Raw genomic sequence first — 17635 nt, 5'->3', positions numbered from 1 at the left:
AGTATAGCCAGTTATGGGTGCCCTTAGTACAGCCTGGCATGGGTGCCCCAGTATAGCTAGGTATAGGTGCCCCCAGTATAGCTAGGTATGGGTGCCCCCAGTATAGCTAGGTATGGGTGCCCCCAGTATAGCTAGGTATGGGTGCCCCCAGTATAGCTAGGTATGGGTGCCCCCAGTATAGCTAGGTATGGTTGGCCCCAGTATAGCCAGTCACGGGTGCCCCCAGTATAGCTAGGCATGGGTGCCTACAGTTTAGTCAGGCATGTGTGCCCAAAGTATAGCCAGGAGGGGATGCAGCGCAAAACGGGGGAGCATGCCCACACATAGCGGCGGGGAGGGGAGTCCACTCACCTTGGACTCCCCCATCAGTGCTTCCCCCTCCGACACGCATTGATAGCAGACAGTGGTGGCGGCATGGTAAAAGGAACGCACACTTCTGCGTTCCATGGCGGAGGTCCGATCTTTTCTGAGCCTGACACTACTTCCTGATAAACAGGAAGTAGCGTCATCACTGAGAGAGAAAGACCTCTGGCGTGGAACGCGGAAGTAAGTCTGCGTTCCTTTTACCATGCTGCTATTAATGCGTGTCGGAGGGGAAAGCGCTGACGGGGGAGTGCAAGGTGAGGGTGGGGGGAGTGGACCCCCTCCCCGCCGCTATGTGTGGGCATGCTCCCCCGTTTTGCGCTACATCCCCTCCTGGCTGCGTACCCCCAGCTATGGTCTCACGTACCCCCTGGGGTACGCGAACCGCGTGTTGAGAAACACTGTCCTAAAGGACTTCAAAGGTATACAACCAACCGATTCCTTTCGGAAGACCTGGAAAACCGAACGGAGATGAGTAACTCCCTGCAGGTTCAGAGGGTGGCTGCATTTAGGCATGAGCTCCGCAGAGCTCTGCAGTTCGGACTCCGCATTCTGAACAAAACAGAGCCTTTAACCCTTTGACGACTGCTCCACGGCAATTGGCGTGAATGCGGCAGCAGCCCCAGGACAACTCCACGCCAATTGTTGAGAACTCCTGGGGCGGGGTCTTGCAGGAGATTGCGAGCTTGAATTACGGAGGTGATCGCCGCTTGGAGACTGTTAGACGGCGAAACCACCGGCTATTTACTGTGTACAGCGCTGCGATCTACAGCAGCGCTGTACTGGAGACAGCCGTATGACATGGCTGTCCCCTCAGGTGGCAAGAGAGTGATCCGCTGTCATAGGCTGGTGGGGGGAGGGATTGAGGGAGGGAGTGTTTAAAAAATAAAAACAAAAATAGCTATATTTATTGAAAATAATAAAGAAATAAATATTTATAAAAAATAAACATTGAAGGAGCAATCACAGCCCACCAACACAGAGCTGTATTGGTGGGCAGAAAAGAGGAAGGGGTCACTTGTGTGCTGAGTTGTTCGGCCCTGCAGCAAGGCCTTAAAGCTGCAGTGGCCTAATTAGTAAAAAAATAGCCGGGGGGGGGGGGGGGGTTAAGCACGTGGTCCTTAAGTGGTTAAAGGGAACCAGAGGTGAGAGGGATATGGAAGCTGAAATATTTATTTCCTTTTAAACAATGCCAGTTGCCTGGTATTCGTTCTGATCCTGTGTTTCTAATACTTTTAGCCATAGACCTTGAACAAGCATGCCTTGAACAAGCATGCAGAAGACCCGGTACTCTGACTGACTAGCTGACTTAGGTTTTACTGGATAAGCCATATGCTTGTTCCAGGGGTTTGACTTATGCCAGAAGATCAACAGGGCTGCCATGCAGCTGGTATTGTTTACAAGGAAATAAATATGGCAGCCTCCATACCCCTCTCACCTTGGGTTCCCTTTAAACTTGTGGCTGTGGCACAGGGGTTTACGCTCCTTTGTTGCTGCCTATAGTGCTTTCCAAGTCGTATTTAATCGCATTCCACCTCACTCCAATACTTTCTGCTTCCTGGTATGATGGAGAAAGTAACAGAGAGATGGAACGCAATGGAGTTAACCACCCCCCCCCCCCTCCGTTCCACATTCATCTGCACATCAGATCCACCGGGATGGATTTTCAGATCTGCAGATGATTGTCTGATCTGCAGATTAATGTCGGTTAAACAAGATGTGTATGATGATCTGCAGATCTCATAGACTATGAATGCAATTTGCAGGAACGGATCTTTTGCAGGAACAGATCATTTGCAGATACTGATCTTTTGTGTCTGTACAGCATCTGTGTGTGCAGCATCTTGCAAAGATTTGTTTCTGATAGGGAGTTCAGCTCCATAGAAAAGACTATGAAGGTATGGCTCTCATACTACATGAAGGGTGGTAAGATTGGTCTGTGATCTTTCATTTTCCAAAGACTATAGTCTGATGTGTGTATGCACCTTTAGATCATCCAATACTGCAACCGGATACAATTTTGCAACCTTAAGGCTCATACACACATCAGACTATAGTCTTTGTAAAATGAAAGATCACAGACCAATCTTACCACCCTTCATGTAGTATGAGAGCCATACCTTCACAGTCTTTTCTATTGGAGCTGAACTCCCCATCAGAAAAAAATCTTTGCAAGATGCTGCACACAAAGATGCTGCACAGACACAAAAGATCAGTATCTGCAAAAGATCTGTTCCTGCCAAAGATCCGTTCCTGCAAATTGCATTAATAGTCTATGAGATCTGCAGATCATCATACACACCTTGTTTAACTGACATTCATCTGCAGATCAGACAATCATCTGTAGATCTGAAAATCCATCTTGGTGGATCTGATCTGCAGATGAATGTCTGTTAAACAAGGTGTGTATGATGATCTGCAGATCTCATAGACTATGAATGCAATTTGCAGGAACGGATCTTTGGCAGGAACAGATCTTTTGCAGATACTGATCTGTTGCATGTGTGCAGCATCTTTGTGTGCAGCTTCTTGCAAAGATTTCTGTCTGATGGGGAATTCAGCTCCATAGAATAGACTGTGTAGGTATGGCTCTCATACTACAGGGAAGGGAGTAAAATGGGTCTGTGATCTTTCATTTTCCAAAGACTATAGTCTGATGTGTGTATGTGGCCTAATTGTTTCAAGCGTGACAGTTAATAATGGCGCACAGCGCAAGGGGAATACAAAGGGCGCCCCATAGACTTACATTATATAACGCTATTTAGCGTTATAAGTGTTAAAAAATGGCGCAGGCAGTGTGCCTTACACTTATAACGCTAAATAGCATTATAAGTGTTCAAGAATGCAGCGGGGGTCGGGGGAGGAGAGAGTCAGCGGGACACTGGAGGGCATAGGCAGCGGGGAGGATGTGTGCAGAAGCATACGTTACCTTGTCCCGGCCGCCGATCGCTCCTTCCCTCCGCTCCTGCACTTCTTCCATTCGTTTACTGTAGTCCTGCAGCCGGCCAATCACCATGTGGCTTCAGTCTCCGCATGCTGATTGGCCAGCTGCGGGACTACAGCAAACGAATGGAAGGAGCGGAGGGAAGGAGCGATCGCTGGCCCAGGATAAGGTAACGTATGCTTCTGCATACATCCGCTGCCTATGCCCTCTAGTCTCCCGCTGCCTCTCTCCCCCAGCCCTGCATGTTTATCATGGCGCACCGCTCTGCAATCAATGTAGCATAAAACGAAATTTACCGTTTTATTGTATTTACATTAAAACGGTAAATAGCGTTTTATGATACATTTATCGGCAGAACGGTGCGCCATTTTTCTCCCTGCGCCATTTTCGGATGGACCCGTTTCAAGCTCCAGCTTGCTGTGTGTTTGTGTTTTGAGTGTAGGGGGTTTTGATTCGATGCTAATTGACAACTCCCCTCATCACCTGCTTTTACCATGAAATCCAATGAAAACCTTTGCATGTAATAATAAAGGGTACTTGTCCGTTAGTCGGGCGCATCCGGCAGGTGGCGCTAATTACTATTCCCCCTCCAGGCCGACATGGATAGTAGGGAAAGATGTAACTCTGGTGGAGTTTTGTCGCCACCTAGAGGATGCGCCCGGCTAACGGATAAGTACCTAATAAAGCTAGGTCAGTACTCTTGCTGGGCATTTTGAATTCATCTGAATTCCAGTGATAGCTAGACAGAGTTTTTGACCGGTAAGGGCCCATTCACACTAGGAAATCGCAAACCGCTAGCAATTACTGCTAGCATTTTGCGGGAGTGATTTTTCCATGGTAACTGCGGAAAAATCACTGGACGAATTAGCGGTTTTTGGGAGCGATCGTGATTTGCGGTTCGATACACACTAATCACGATCGCTCCGGAATCACCGGCAAACTGCTGCAGGTAACGTGTTTATGATTAGCGATGATCGCCAAATGCCTGTGATCCCGACAGTGACAACACTGCCGTAGGGTAGAATAGGAGTAGCGTTTTGTAAAAACGCTAGCGGTTTGTAGGCCTCATTCACAGTGGAGCATTTTACTAGAGATTTCAGCTTGTCTGTAGAGGTAGTGGTTGAAGAAGCACTGTGGCAATGCAAATCAATGTAGCGATCACCAGTAATTAACGATTTGCTGAAATCTCAAACTTGGTGCATGCAGCATTTTTGGAGCAAGGTGAAACGCATCAATCCTCACAAGTTTGTTTCTGGCAGCAAAAAGTTTAGAACCAGCCCTGAATGGAGCCTAAGACATATCAGAAAACGCGCAGTTTATCTTTGTGTTTATCAATCTGTCTGAACGGTTCCCTCAAAAAAAGAGAAAAATAAATACATCAGTTAATGTGGTGAATAATTCGTTTATTTCATTCATTGGATTGCGTGTAATTGTATTTTAGAATACCTGCTCCTGTCTGCTTATAGATCTGCATCAAGTGTAATGCTGGGAATACACTATGTTTTTTTTGGGCAGATAGATTGCTCGATTGATAATTTCCGACAGGTCTGATCTGATTTTGATCATTTTCCTGATAGATATTCTCATAGAAGTGAATAGAAATCGATTGTGAAATTGATCGAACAATAAATCTGCCCAAAAAACTCATTGTGTATTCTCAGCATAAGACTTTGTTGTAAGAAATAAAGTTTTTGTGATGAAAATGTAGCAGGTGCTGCTGAGACTTGAGTACTTCTGTTTTCCCAATTTAAGGACGTGCTTTGTATTAGTGAAGTGTTTCTTCCCCCTGCTGGTGAAACATCACTGTTTATATTTATGCAGCAAGTCTCTCTGCTGCGTGATTCTACGTAGCAACTGGCTGCAGATGCCGGAAACAGAGAGAGTGGGAACTTGCTGGAGAAACGAGCTCTGACAAGCAAAGCCATGCATACGCACAAAAAGGCTTGTAACCTGAAAAGATCTTTGCTGTCGGTTTAAGGTGATAGTTAATGAATGATTGCTGTACAGACGTGCTGCCAAACTCTTTACCTTGTAACATCGCCCACTCGAGCCATAGGGAAACATGGACATTACCTGGCACATCAGTTGTCCTCTCAGCTATTACTGACATCAACTGATATATAACTGACAGCAACTGATATATTTCAGTTGTGACAAAATGTTGTCAGAAGCAGTGCTGCTCAAATACGGATCCGGGAGACATCCGGATAGTTCTATCCGCATATCTCCCAGTTACCTGTGCGGGGTGGGCGGGGGGGGTCAATCTTACCTGTCTGACGTCTTCTTCGGTCCGTCCCTCGGCGCCTCCCACGATGCGGTCCAAGCGGCAGTCACGTGATTACAAACACTTCCTCCTACCGGGTTGAAGGAGGAAGTGTTTGTAATCACGTGACGCACGTGGAGTGCATTGTGGGAGGTGCCGAGGGAGGGATGAGAAAGACGTCAGACAGGTAAGATTGACCCCCCCGCCCACTCCGCACAGGTTTACTGGGAGATATCCGCATAGCAACTATCCGGGTATCTCCCGGATCCAGATTTGAGCAGCACTGGTCAGAAGTGGAAAGGATCTTGTCAGAAGAAAATGGTGAGTAACTGATGGCAAGGCAACTATGTAATGTTCATTTGAAGTTACCTTATGTGTTTATGTTAAATAATTTTACTTAGTTCAGGTTCCGTTTAAGTGTTTGAGTATTTATACTTACCTGGGGCTTCCTCTAGCTCCATGGGGTGCTTGGGCTCCCTCGCCATCCTCCCTTGCCACTCCGTTCTCTTGTTATTCTTGACGGAAATCTGGCCAAAATCTAACAGATGAAATAGTCCATCTTCTCATGGGGAATTGTTAGTTTTCTTTATTTTCAAAAGCACTTAGTGAATGGCAGTTGCTCAGTCCAACTGCCAAAGTAGTGTACAAGGCCAGGAGGCCAGCAGTGGCGCAGCAATAGGGGGTGCAGAGGAAGCGACCACATCAGGGCCGGGTCCACCTTCAACCACAGAATTTGCTCTCTATTGGTTCTGTGCTGGTAATAATCACTCCTATGGTTGCTTTGAATACTAGGAATTATTAACATACTGTTCCCCACCCCCTTCTTGCACCTCTGACACTGTGGTTGTCCTTGGCAGGTTTTGATGCGCCATATCAATTATGTAAAGAGTACTGGGGGGGGGGGGGGGGGGGTCGCGTAAAAGTTGCACTGGGGCCCATAGCTCCTTAGCTACGCCACTAGAGGCCAGCCTGCATGTTTGTACAGATTCTTTCCAGGGAATACTTTTATATAGAAAAAGAGAAATACTGAGAATCCCCCATGAGACCACTCCTTCAGTAGTCGTATTGCCTCTTGATGCTGTAGTAATAAGAGAATCACATTACATGTGGTTTTCCTCCTACCTCTCAAATCGCTCCTTCAAGACCTCCTTCAATGGTTCCTCCTCAACCTCCTTCCCACTTTCAGTTGGGGTCCCCCAAGGCTCTGTTCTTGGTCCCCTGCTGTTCTCCATTTACATCGCCTCCATCGGAAAACTCATCTTCTCTCTGGGTTTCAACTATCACCTATATGCAGATGACACCCAGATTTACCTCCATACCACTGACCTCTCCACCACCACCATGGAGAAGGTGTCCTCTGGTCTCTCAGCTATTTCATTGTGGATGTCTGCCAGGTTCCTAAAATTAAACCTGGATAAGACTGAACTCCTAATCTTCCTGCCCCGTGCTGCTTCACCCCCCACTGACCTCTATGTCACTGTCAATGGCACAATCATTCATCCAACCACACAAGCCTGCTGTCTGGGTGTCACCCTAGACTCGGCCCTCTCCTTCACCTCCCACATCCAAACCGTAGCTAGAGCCTGCTATTTCCACTTACGCAACATCTCCAAGATCCGGCCTTTCCTGACCCCAGACACTACCAAACTCCTTGTCCATGCCCTCTTTATCTCCCGCCTGGACTACTGCAACTCCCTCTTGTCAGGCCTTCCTCAAAACCGCATCGCCCCCCTAAAATCCATCATGAACGCAGCAGCCAGACTCATCTACTCCTCCCACCGCTCTGTCTCCACAACTCCCCTACGCAAATCCCTTCATTGGCTTCCAATTCACTTCAGAATCAGCTTCAAGATCCTATGTTTGGCATACAAATCCATACACAAGTCCTGCCCAACCTACATCTCTGACCTGGTCAGCAGATATACACTTGGCCGCCCACTTCGCTCCTCCAACGACCTCCTCTTAACCACCCCACGCATCTCGCACTCCCATGCCAGACTGCAGGACTTCACTAGAGCTGCCCCTATCCTGTGGAACTCTCTCCCATTGCCCATCAGGCTCGCTCCCACCTTCAACACCTTCAAAAAAGCACTCAAAACTCACTTCTTCAAGGAGGCCTACATCAACTCAACACTACCCTAATCCTTTCTGCCAATAACTTCTTGATGCACCCCCTCCTTTTGTGTCACCAGCCCCTCCCTCTAGATTGTAAGCCTTTGGCAGGGCCCTCTCTCCTTGTGTATCATACTTGACTGTGTGCACTTTACCCAGAATTTGAAACTAGTAATTTTTTACCACTACCATTCCAGTTTATGATCTGGCATTGTACTATTATCTGCATTGTGTTGTGTATCTTATTGCTATTACCTGTATTGTTGTATCTATGGTCTGTTACCTGTATTGTTCTGTCAACCCTGTTATCATTGTCTGTAATCCTATTTATTGTACAGCACTGCGTAATATGTTGGCGCTATATAAATCTAATAAATAATAATAATAATAATAATATGCTTTGAATAGTGGTAATCATTGGCAAACCATTTTTTGCCTCTGCTTACACCTCTCTCACTTAGGGCTCTTTCACACTACAGGCAGCGGTGAAAGACTAAAATGCTGCGTTTTGGCTGCAGGCGTTTTCAAGGCGTTTTGAAGGCGTTTTAACGCCTATACATTACAATCAATTGTAATGAGAAACGCCGCGGTAGGCCCAGAAAAAGCGCCTGGGAGCGTTGAAACGCAACGCTCCAAAACGCGGCGTTTAGTGTGAATGGGTCTATGGACTTTCTTTTACCTAGAAAAACGCCAACTTCGGCCGTGGCGTTAAAACACCGAAAAAGCCCTCTGGTGTGAAAGGGCCCTTAGTGGTTGCCCTTGGCAGTGTGTATCATGTGATTATTATACATACAGTGCTTGGGGGAGGGGGTTTCTCAAAACTTATATTGGGCCCATGGTTCTGTAGCTACGCTGCTGAATTTCAACCTTCACTAATTAACATGAATGTTTTGAGAGTTTGCTTTTTTAACTTTAGCGATGACCTGCAGCTCACAAACCTGTTAATAAACTTAGCACACCATGACATACCTTATCCACAAACTCTAAACCCTAATGCATAATCCTCTTAACCAATAATCACCCTTAGTCATATTCATCTATGCCTTTGGCTTAAACTCTAGGATCCAACTCAATGCCCCTCCATGTAACCTTCTTGTACACCCAACTGAGAATAAAGCTTTTAACCCAGCACCAGAACCCAAAGCACCAGCACCCAAGACACAATCTTTTTCAGTTGCTTAGGAAGGTTAGCAAGTTAATTACCGAAAGTGGGGATTAAGTCCAAAAAGGCGTTCACTGTGGTTTGTTGCGGCATAATGACCACATTGTATCATGACTAACCACACTACAATGCACCACTAGGAATAAAAAAAGGCCTCTATGGATGAATAGAAAGGTGAGAGATAAAATGAAGAGGAAAAAGAATGCCTATAAGGTCCTAAAACAGGAGGGGACCGAGGCTGCACTCAGCAATTATAAGGAGTGCAACAAAAATTGTAAAAAAGAAATTAGGCTGGCAAAGATCGAAGCTGAAAATCAAATCGCTAGGGATATCAAATCTAACCCAAAAAGTTTTACAAGTACATCAACTCTAAAAAAAGAAAGGTTGACTGTATAGGACTCCTAAAGGATGAGGGTGGGAACTCAATGGTGGATGACCAAGGTAAGGCAGAGTTATTAAATGCTTTCTTTGCTTCTGTCTTCACAAAGGAAACAGCACTGTTGCAAATTACAGATGCAGAAGAGTCTCAATCTTCTAACTGTAATATTAAATACTTAACGCAGGAAGAAGTGAAGGCAAGACTAAATAAATTAAAAATAGACAAGGCACCTGGCCCGGATGGCATGCATCCTCGGGTCCTAAGGGAATTAAGTTCAGTTATAGATAAACCCCTTTATCTTATCTTTTGTGACTCTCTTTCAACTGGCAGAGTCCCAGTGGATTGGCGTACAGCCCACGTTTTCCCATTATTTAAGAAGGGCAAAAAATCAGATCCAGGAACTTATAGACCTGTAAGCTTAACATCAGTTGTATGCAAACTATTTGAGGGGTTACTAAGAGATACTATACATGACTTCATAGTAGAAAATAATCTTATTTCTCAGCATCAACATGGGTTTACTAAAGACAGGTCCTGTTTGACTAACATGCTCAGCTTTTATGAGGTAATGAATGCTAATATGGATATTGGGAATGCTGTAGATGTGATATACTTGGACTTTGCTAAGGCCTTCGACACTGTTCCCCACAAAAGTCTGGTGCAAAAGTTGGGGATGCAAGGACTGGGGAAGAGTCTGTGTGCTTGGATAGGGAACTGGCTAATGGACAGAAAACAAAGAGTTGTGGTCAATGGATCATACTCAAAATGGGAGACTGTTAGCAGTGGGGTACCACAGGGCTCTGTACTGGGTCCAGTGCTCTTCAATTTATTTATTAATGACCTAGTGGATGCAGTAGTGAGCAATGTTGCCATTTTTGCAGATGATACAAAATTGTGCAGAATCATCAACTCTCAGGAAGATAGTGTCATATTGCAACAGGATCTGGATAGGATGGCTATATGGGCACATAAATGGCAGATGAAATTCAATGTTGAAAAATGTAAAGTCATGCATTTTGGTCGTACCAATGGTCTAGCTCCATACAAAATAAATGGGAGACAGTTGGGGACATCAAACTTGGAGAAGGACTTAGGAGTACTCATCGACAACAAATTAAATAATCGTACTCAATGCAAAGCCGCTGCAGCTAAAGCTAACAAAATTTTGGGATTGCATTAAAAGGGAAATAAAAACTCGAGATGCGAGCATATTATTGCCCCTGTTTAACTCTCTAGTAAGGCCACATCTGGAATATGGAATTCAGTTCTGGGCACCACATTACGAAAAAGATATTGCAGTTTTAGAGCAGGTGCAGAGACGAGCAACAAAATTGAAACGTGGGATGGAAGGTCTCACTTACCAAGAAAGGTTAAACTGGGTTTATTTAGTCTAGAGAAAAGACACCTTAGAGGAGATCTAATTAACATGTATAAATACATCAGAGGGCAATATAATAGCTTGGCGGATGAGCTTTTTGTCCCTAGGCCTTCTCAAAGGACTAGAGGACATGATCTGCGCATGGAGGAAAAACGTTTTAGCCATTTATTTAGGAAAGGGTTCTTTACAGTAAGAGTGATAAAGATGTGGAATGCATTGCCACAGGAAGTCGTTATGGCAAACTCTATACCTGCATTTAAAGGGGGCTTAGATGCTTTCCTTGAGTTGAATGACATCCATGGCTACAATTACTAGGTAAGGCAGAATGATGTTGATCCAGGGATTTTATCTGATTGCCATCTGGAGTCGGGAAGGAATTTTTCCCTTTTGGGGCTAATTGGACCATGCCTTGTAAGGGTTTTTTCGCCTTCCTCTGGATCAACAGGGATATGTGAGGGAGCAGGCTGGAGTTGTACTTTGTACTGGTTGAACTCGATGGACGTATGTCTTTTTTTCAACCAAAATAACTATGTAACTATGTAACTTATTCGTTGTTTACAGTGCGGCGGCTGCGGTGTGCGACATTGGTGTGCGACATCCTAGCACAGTGCATGCGTTACCTTCACAAACAATACAGCATACTTTCCATTGACTGTATGCTTCACTGTACTTCACTTTATATGACACAACATGTGAACAAAGTGCAGCTCTGCTATCCCGTTGAATAGTGTTCTTGCTGTTACAGAAACACATACAGCATGGGAAGCATTATGGCGTAGTGGTTAGCTCTCTTCCCTTGCAGTGCAGGGTCTCTGGTTCAAATCCCAGCTAGGCACCATCTGCACAGAGTTTGTATGTTCGCCCTGGCCCTATGTTGGTTTCCTCCCACATCCCAAAAATGGACAGATAAGTTAATTGGCTTCCCCCTAAATTGACCCTAGACTACAATACATACATTACACAATATATACATATTCAGTTCATATGATGAAGGTGGAGTTTAGATTGTGAGCCCCTCACAGTTAAGTAACAAGACAATATACTGCATTTTTGGACTATAAGACTCACTTTTCCTCCCCCAAAAGTAGGGGGAAAAAGTCGCTGCATCTTATATTCCAAATGCAGGGAGTTCCTGACTTGTGAACGCCTGCCAATAGGAACCTCTAACCCGCCACAATGTTGGGGACTCCCTATACTGTGCCCATGAAGAGGAGGACAAATGTAGGACACCAGGACACAAAGGGGCATAGGGGAAGACACAAGGAGGACAGAGGCAAAAAAATGGGGGACACAGAAGGACACAGGGAGACACAAGAGGTACAAGGGGGCATGAGGTACAAAGGGGGCATAATCCACGAGATTCCCATTCACCATGGATGCACCAGGTTTAGCATATATTTTGTTCCCTGGTTTTTGTCAGGATCTCTCCTGTAGCATGTTCTGTCGTTTGCAGTGGAACTGCAACCGGGCAGTTCTGACTTATCTGCTTGCATTCGGTTGCACATTCCCAATAAGTCTCACTGTCATTTGCAATCACTCTGCAGTTCAGAGCACTTTAGGATGCTGTCAGGATTCCTCCTATTGCTTGCTGCCCTGGATTTCCTACATGCATATTGTTGCATAATATTGCATGTATTTGGTATGAAAGTCCTTTTTCACAGCCGGCTGGCAGATTGTGGTCAAGCTAGCTCAGGATTGAGTGATTACCATTCAGCTGTGTGGGAATTTGCATGCCTGCATCCATTGGCTGATGTCCACATAAAAGTCTGCCTCCCATTTCAGACTCCGCCCGACATAGCATTCAGCTCCCTGAGTTGTTACTGGGTCATTCATGTGAATTGTATATTGCATTGTTTAACCTTGTTTCTTGCTTGAACGTTTGCTGTATCCGCGGGGATACAGTGAAGTCCTTCTGATCCTGATAGCTTGGATTCTGCCATCACCAAGTTGGTAAATGGTAGTATTCCTGCTGGTCTGTTCCTGAGGATGTAACTATCGCAGCGGTTGCCATTACTTATGCTCCTACCTGTTTGTCTTGTCTTGTTCATGTCAGTGTGAATGTTTGCTGTTTCTGGGGCAGCGACTAGATTGGCAAAGCATTCCATCTGTCTGACTGTTGTTTGTCTTGTTACTCAGCCTGAGGATTAGTGCGGTGTCGCACTAAGCAGCCATTGTATATTAATGCGACTTTCATTACTCAATTAATTTATTTCAATGCGACTGCCAGACTGACTTAGATACGACCTTAGCTTTACTGACCATTCTCTCGCCTAGTCCATTGTACCACTGCCATCTGATCTTATGACCCTAGCCTGTTACCGACTACGTCTGTTGTGCATTGTATCACATAGCATCTAGTGTGATAGGCGGTATCGGAAGCCCAGAGCTGTAGTTGCTCTGGGCAATCTTGCTCCCATGTTCATTACTCCTGTGGGCACCTGTGTAGCCTCTTCCATTACCCAGCTGCATAGTCTTGAGCACACACGCTGACTCAGAAAGTATACCCCCCAAGCATTACAGGTGCGTCTTAAAGTCTGAAAAATACTCTGTACAGTGCTGGGGAAGATGTTGTCGCTACATGAATACTAAATAATAATAAATGGTCAACCACGAAAATAACATACAAAATAGACACTGTCAGACTAAACATACTGATTACATGCATTTTTTTGAAACACAAGCAGAACTGTTTTATGACTGTGTATTTGTAGCCATTCAATAAAGAAGAAAAGTTTCAAGACTACAAAATGTGATGAAAAGTCAGGTCCCCTGACAATTCTTAGAGTCCTATTCTTTTAAGGAATGAATATATTCTTTCAGTCTCTATTCAGACATGTGTTCTGTGCGTTGTCTATAGAATCCTTTCACCTATTATCTATGTTAGGAATTTGAAATAGCTATTACATACTGTTCTCGCTAAATACCAGCAGACAGACAACTATGGAAAAGAATTGGCCAATGCCTGAAGCCCTGAACCTAAATAATTTCTGTCGCTTCATTTGTGAGAAAAAAACTAAAATCCCCCAGTTTTTTGAAAACCAAATTTATGATTGTATTTTTTTTTCACTTCAATAATACACAAGTACACGTACTCAAGTTTATTAAAAGTTAATCTATACTCATTAAAGAGACACTGAAGCAAAAAAAAAGATATAATTATTATTATTATTATTTATATAGCGCCGACATATTACGCAACGCTGTACAGTGTATATATATATATATTGTCTTGTCACTAACTGTCCCTCAAAGGAGCTCACAATCTAGTCCCTACCGTTGCCATATGTCTATATTATGTAGTGTAAGTACTGTAGTCTAGGGCCAATTTTTTTTAGGGTGAGCCAATTAACTTATCCGTATGTTTTTGGAATGTGGGAGGAAACCAGAGTGCCCGGAGGAAACCCACACAGACACGGAGAGAACATACAAACTCTTTGCAGATAGTGCCCTGGCTGGGATATGAACCGGGGACCCAGCGCTGCAAGGCGAGAGCGCTAACCACTACGCCACCGTGCTGCCCATTAATAATGAATTGGTTGTGTAGTACGGATGATTACTAGAACATTAGTAGCAAAAAAAATATTCTCATAATTTTATATATAGTTTTTTATATAACATTGCATCATTCTCTGTTAGCAGTTTACACACTACTCAGCATTCTAAATTGTTTTACAGAGCAGGCCAGTGAACTTTTGAACTGTTCTCTGCAGGAAAAAAAAAATAGTGCCAGACACTTGAGATAATACGCTTCAGAAGATAGAGCTCTCTGCGACTTCGAAAGTCTTGGAGCTCAATGGCTCTTTTGCATAGATAACAACTAGAGTTTCTTAACTCTTCCTGTGCTGGAAACAATATTAGACTTATGTCTCTGCTCCTAATGTTTTATTTCTTAGCTATACTACACAACCAATTAATTATATCATAAGTTTATTTTCGTTTCACTGTCTCTTTAATGCTCAGTGTTCAAAAAAAAAAAAAAAAAGGGCTGTTCTTATTTAAAGGGAACCTGAAGTAAAAGGTAAATGGAGGCTGCCATATTTATTTCCTTTTCAACAATACAAGTTGCCTGCTGTGGCGTAACCACAATTAATGAGGCCCATCTCACAAAGGCCATCATCATCTTCACACCCATAACAAGTGTAGCCACAAAAACACCCGATCTGAAGTATAGTCCCTGTATCAGAGTAAGGGAAGATTAGTAGTTGGGGTATCAAAAGGTCTGGGGCCCCCTATTTTTACAAGGACTTCTCCCCTCTAGTTGCACCCCTGGTTGCCTGGCAGTCCTGCAGGCATCAGTAGTGTCTGAATCACACACCACGTCAGTAAGGAAGTGCACTCTTTGACCCGGAAAATGAAATAATGCAATGTATGTATTCATAAAAGCGCTCTGGAAATCGCTATACCAAGCGCTTTGCGATTTCCCTACACCTTCCATTAAGCTAAACTGCTCAGAAAATGGTACATGTAGCGCGTTTTGCGATCTCAATGAAACAAAACGCTTACATGTGAACAATGTCATAGTAAATCATTACAGCCTTTTAGGGCGATTTGCAAAAGCGCCAGCGCTTAAAAAAAAATCAGTGATTCTGGGCTGCTTGGCTGGTGGTGATGCTGGGATGGCTGGCCTGGATAGCTTAGGTAGTGACAGGTGCCCCCTAGTTAAGGTAGCGCCAGGAGTCCCCTAGTTTTGGTAGTGACAGGAGCCCCACAGGTAGGGTAGTGACAGGAGCCCCCCAGCTCATTTAGTGACAGGAGCCCCCCAGTGTATGTAGTGACAGTAGGTGCCCCCCCAGTTCAGGTAGTGACAGGGACCCCCCAGGAGGAGGAGGAGGAGAGAGAGAGAGAGAGAGAGAGATTATTTTTGTAATCAGTTTCGGATCTGGATATTTGCAATATCCGCGGATATCCGTGTTATGTGTCCAAATATCTGCAGATAGCTATTCGGATTTTGAAAAAAATCCAGAATCCGAATCTGATAGCATAAAAAAGTTCGGATATCTGGGTTAACCGGATATCCGGAATCCGGATGAGCATCCCTGGTTAAAAGGCAAGTGGTGTCATCTCTGGCAAGGGTCAAGGGTCCATCTGACCATGCCTGGTCTGCAAAGCACGGTCAGGCTTGCCCCAAGACTAAGTCGGTCCCCACGCAGCATCTTTGCCTGCAGGTCGCTTGACTGCCTTCTCCGCCACCACTGACAGGGTCAAGGACTCCAGGTGGATTCCTGTATAGCAGCGGCCGCTATAATAATTTTTCTGGTGCGTGTACATGCCTACCTAATTTTTCTGGCTGCACTACAGCTGCAACAACAAGACAAAGGGCATGTACATGTGTCAATTCCCCTTCGTGATCGTCACCTTGCTGTGGTGAAGAGGCTTGCGTATCACAATGAAGCAATGGCCGGCTATATGAGTGTGTTGGGGGGCACACCTGATCCAAAAAGATAAGGTTGTTGCTTCATTGTGGACAGACCAAATTCGATCAGCTGGACACTGTCACTGTTGTTCTGTCATTGAGCTACCTCAGCCCGACCATAGGGCTTGAAAACCGCCATCGCCTGCACTCTCACCATAGTGCGCACCAGTCCAGCACGGCCATCACTACACAAACAGCTGTTTGTGGTGTGTTACACAGTGAGTTTGGTCTGTCAATGTGAAGCAGTACACTAATTACACTACCTGATCCATGTATAGTGCACACTCAAGATGTTTTCAAGCACTTTAGGCCTCCAATTTAGGAATGCAATGTGATTTCTGCCCTTTAGGGATTATAACCCTGCTCTGCGTCAAATACGTAATTTTCCCCGGGACTTTTGGCGTGTATCCCACTCTGTCATGCCCCCCTCCAGATGTTAGACCCCTTGAAAGATCTTTTCCATCACTTTTGTAGCCAGAATTTGTGTTTGTAGTTTTAAAGTTCGCCTGCCTATTGAAGTCTGTTGCAGTTCACATGATTCGCCAGTTCAGGAACTTTTTCGCAAGTTTGCGTTTGCGGTTCGCAAACAAAAATACGTGAGTTTGCGGCATCTCTACTGAAGACAAAGATTGTTCACCATCATGGTTCAGGAGAAGGATACAGAAAGCTGTATCAGAAATTTCAGCTGTCTGTTTCCACAGTTAGGAACATATTGAGGAAATGGAAGACCACAGGCTCAGTTCAAGTTAAGGCTCGAAGTGGCAGTCTGGCAGACCAAGAAAAATCTCGGATAGACAGAAGCAATGAATGGTGAGAACAGTCAGTCAGCCCACAGACCAGCACCAAAGACCTACAACATCATCTTGTTGCAGATGGAGTCACTGTGCATTGTTTAACCATTCGGTGCACTTTACACAAGGAGATGCTGTATGCGAGAGTGATGCAGAGGAAGCCTTTTCTCCACACACAGTACAACCGCAAAACCAGTCCTTAAATCAACCAAAGTGTGGTCAAGCGAGGCCAAGCCTCAACTTCAGGGCTGCTTCGACTGCACAGACTGGAAGGCCCTGGAAGCACAAGGACCTGGATGAGTGGGCAGACAACGTGAGCTCGTACATTAGGTTCTGCAAGGACTCCTGCATATCAACAAAAACTCACAAACTCTATCTAAACGACAAGCCATCGTTCTCCAAGAAACTTCGGCAACTGCGAAGAAGCAAGGAAGCCGCACACAAATCCGGGAACCAGGAGGAATACAGGAAGGCAAGAAACTTGCTCGACAGGGAACTGAGAAGCGCAAAGAGGAGATACGCAGACAAGCTAAAGGAGGACCTGTCATCAAACGACTCACAAGCTGTTTGGCGGGGACTTAAGGCTGCCACAAATTACAAGCCCCCCCAAAGTGCACCTCCCAGCACTGAGCTCGCCGAAAACCTCAGTGACTTCTACTGCAGGTTCAAGGAGAATGAGACTCCTGCGAGGCTTCCGAAGCTGCAGGCTTCAACCAATACCGCAGTACCACCATGCCAAAACTTGACCCCTCTGGCCGTAAATAAGTTGGATGTGGCGTGCCACCTATCCAGGCTAAAGGCCAGGAAAGCCTCAGGCCCTGACGGAGTGT

At 45.1% G+C, this 17635-nt stretch overlaps 1 long non-coding RNA gene across 1 annotated transcript in view; it reads right to left on the bottom strand.

Annotated features, from left to right (window-relative positions):
• The window catches only part of LOC137538240 (uncharacterized), a 38235-nt gene extending 32090 nt beyond the window's left edge, over positions 1–6145 (bottom strand). Inside the window, exon 1 of the long non-coding RNA XR_011024715.1 lies at positions 6010–6145. This is a non-coding gene — a long non-coding RNA (uncharacterized lncRNA). The remainder of the gene's footprint in view (positions 1–6009) is intronic.
• Between the last annotated feature and the right edge of the window lie 11490 nt (positions 6146–17635).

Source organism: Hyperolius riggenbachi, chromosome 11, assembly GCF_040937935.1.
Source record: "Hyperolius riggenbachi isolate aHypRig1 chromosome 11, aHypRig1.pri, whole genome shotgun sequence".
NCBI classification, from domain to species: Eukaryota; Metazoa; Chordata; class Amphibia; order Anura; family Hyperoliidae; genus Hyperolius; species Hyperolius riggenbachi.
The sequence above is the reverse complement of the archived record's forward strand: the minus strand, read 5'-3'. Positions and strand labels throughout refer to the sequence as shown.